The sequence below is a fragment of the Elephantulus edwardii genome, unplaced genomic scaffold (genome assembly GCF_000299155.1).
Source record: "Elephantulus edwardii isolate Elephantulus edwardi_28Jun2011 unplaced genomic scaffold, EleEdw1.0 scaffold00021, whole genome shotgun sequence".
NCBI classification, from domain to species: Eukaryota; Metazoa; Chordata; class Mammalia; order Macroscelidea; family Macroscelididae; genus Elephantulus; species Elephantulus edwardii.
The window spans coordinates 24,568,379-24,571,219 of record NW_006399771.1 but is presented as its reverse complement, the minus strand read 5'-3'; the positions used below and the strand labels follow the sequence as shown (position 1 = coordinate 24,571,219).

The 2,841-nt window shown below is 38.0% G+C and overlaps 1 pseudogene; it reads right to left on the bottom strand.

Moving 5' to 3' along the window:
• Positions 1-524: 524 nt before the first annotated feature.
• On the bottom strand, positions 525-2,274 carry LOC102877335 (annotated as a pseudogene).
• Between the last annotated feature and the right edge of the window lie 567 nt (positions 2,275-2,841).

Sequence of the window (2,841 nt, the reverse complement as noted above, 5' to 3'; positions counted from 1 at the left end):
ACATATACATATACATATATAGTGGTGGTTTTACCGTCAAGTTGGAAACCACCCATAGCTGACTCTTCAGAGGGTTTCAGAGGCAGTTAATCACATGGGAGGACATTTTGTGGGATTGCAGCACAGCCTTTTGCCACTAAGACACCAGCTATATATATATATATACAGATATAGATAGATATAGAGATAGAGACAGAGATAATATAGAGGTAGATAAAATAAATGTACTCTTGTTGATGTCTACCATCGAGTCAGAACCAATCCATAGCTGGCCTTCCAGCAGATTTTCAGAAGCAGTTTACTGCCATTCTTCTCCTGTGAGCAGCTAAAGGCCAAGGCCTCGATAATTCTATAATATAAATATATATATATTTTTATATACATACACATATACATATACATATACGTATATAATTGGTTTTGCTTAGGTTTCAGTTTAAGGCTATGATTCTTCACAAATAACTCCTTGCTCTAAGATTGAAGTGAGGTGTTCATAAAAATTCTTTTTTCCACTACATAATTCTTTAGTAATGGGTATAATTTTCAAGTAATAAAGGGGCATAAAGAATAATTTTACAGTGGCTGTTCTTCTTCTTGCACCCTGGGGCAAGATCTGTGTCAGCATCACAGGAACAATTTTCCACACAGTTTGGAGGAAACCGGCTCCATATTCTTGAAACACCTTCTGCAAAGGAATCGTCAAGAATGCTGTCTCCACACAACCAATATTGTAAGCCTCTTGTAGCTAAAAATAATCCCCCTTTCTTTAGCCTGATTTGAGGTTCTTTAGTGCATAAAAAGATTTTGATTCCTTTATTCAAAGGAAAGCAGTCCCTACTATAATCTTGAATTACTTCATAGCAAACATTTCTGACTCTCTTGCTCTCTTGTCTGCTTTCTGTTTCAGTTGTTCTATGGTCAAGTTGTACTGGTGCAGTCTTGTCTTAAGGCTACTCCAATCCATCTCCTTCTGGGATCTCTGACGATGTAAACACTTGTTTAAAGTTCTTCCATCTATCTACTCCCCAAACCATAAGGAAAAACAAAGACTTCATCAATCTTATAGTGAATTCAATCTTTAGCCTTCTATTCAAGCCATTATTCAATAGACGTTTTGTTTCAAACATCTGAAAAACAACATCCTGTCAGCTTTGGTGGTTCGAAGAGGTATTCCCAAAGCAAACTAGGTGGCAGCAAAAGGCAGCTAATCCAAAAGGTACAATTGGAAGAGGATTCTTCTGGGCTGCACTCATGTCAATCTGCACTGTGCTCTAACCAAAGGAAAGCTGATTATAAAACTGTATATACATCAACATAACAAAAATAAAAGTCATCATGGATACAACCCACTGGGGCTAAAGAAAAGAAACAGTGTAAACTATGCATCATTTTGGTAGCCACAACAGTTGTTGATCCAAAGACAGTGATGGTCCATCTTCATAACATATCACTTTACTCAGTGATGTGAACAAGTTGCCTAATAAGCTTGGCAGACTTTGCAATACTGGAGATACATACTATATAGAGAATTTTCTGGTTTCCATCCCAAATGGACCAAGCTAGGCCCCACAAACATGGTGTTAATTATAAAGAATCTTTATTATCCAGCTAATCAACATGATGAAATTCACACTTCTTCCAGTGATATGTAAGGGCCAATACCATGGCCATTGCAGAATATATTACTATAACACCAAAGACTTTGAAGGGACCCCAGTGACACAGTCTCTAATTCTTGGAGATTTTCAAACTTGATTATATAGCAGAATGAGTCTATTTTGATGTGGAAGGATTCCTATTTTTAAAGAATGACAGATGTCCTGCATATTCATTTCCACATGCCACACGTCCACATGTCTTCCTCAACTGTCATATTTTCACAGGTGTTAACAAAGACTGTGTTATCTTTACCATTAAACACCCAGCCCTCCTTATATTAACCAGGTGAAACCGCTAGCTTAATTTGAAATTAAACCTCAGTCTTCTTCCTCCCTGGTGCTGGCTCCTCAGCCATCACATTTCCTGGGTAGCCTGGGCTCACCCACAACAGATTATCTTCGCATCAGAGAACTTGGTCATGGGTCCCTTGGTTCTGGATGAGCAGAAAGTAAACCCTAATAGCTACAGGGGTGAGGTTTGGAACCTGCTCCACCCTGCATGCCCCTCTCCCCACGCCCTTACGGGGACTCTCCCTCTCAGGCCTGGTGCCCAGCTGTGGCCAAAGCCACTTCCAGGAGGTTCAGCATTCTCACAATTCTTAATATTTCTTTTCATTTTGTTTTACATTCATTTGAAAAAATAGTAATTGTTTAAATATGTGCTATTGTACACATGTTCCATGGAGATGAGGATTTGATTTGATTGTTGGATCATCATCTATTCCATAATCCCCAAATATTTAAAGGTGCAAAGGTATGGCTAAAAGTAATGGTGATCGTATACAGCTGTGGTATATGAACGGCATCCAATTTTTGTGAAATCCATCAATCAATGAGATACCTACCGTCATTCAGTTCATTCCAATCCATAGTGACCTTCTATGGGATATCTTATGGTATAAATCTTTACTAGAGGAGATAATCCACTTTCCTAAAGTGGAGCCGTTGTTGGATTCATATAGTGGACTTTCTGGCTAGTAGAACCCTATAGTAGAATTATTAACTCCATTTTCTAAGTAAACTTAAGTTCATGGTTAAATAGATAGCTTAAAATCACAAAGCAATGCTGGTTGGTTCTGCTGTCAGCATATTCTTCCTACATAAGAAATAAAATCTTAGGATGTAAACATGAACAATGTTTTCAGTAGTTTTTGTTTCCATTTGATGTTTAGCATTTAGAGCA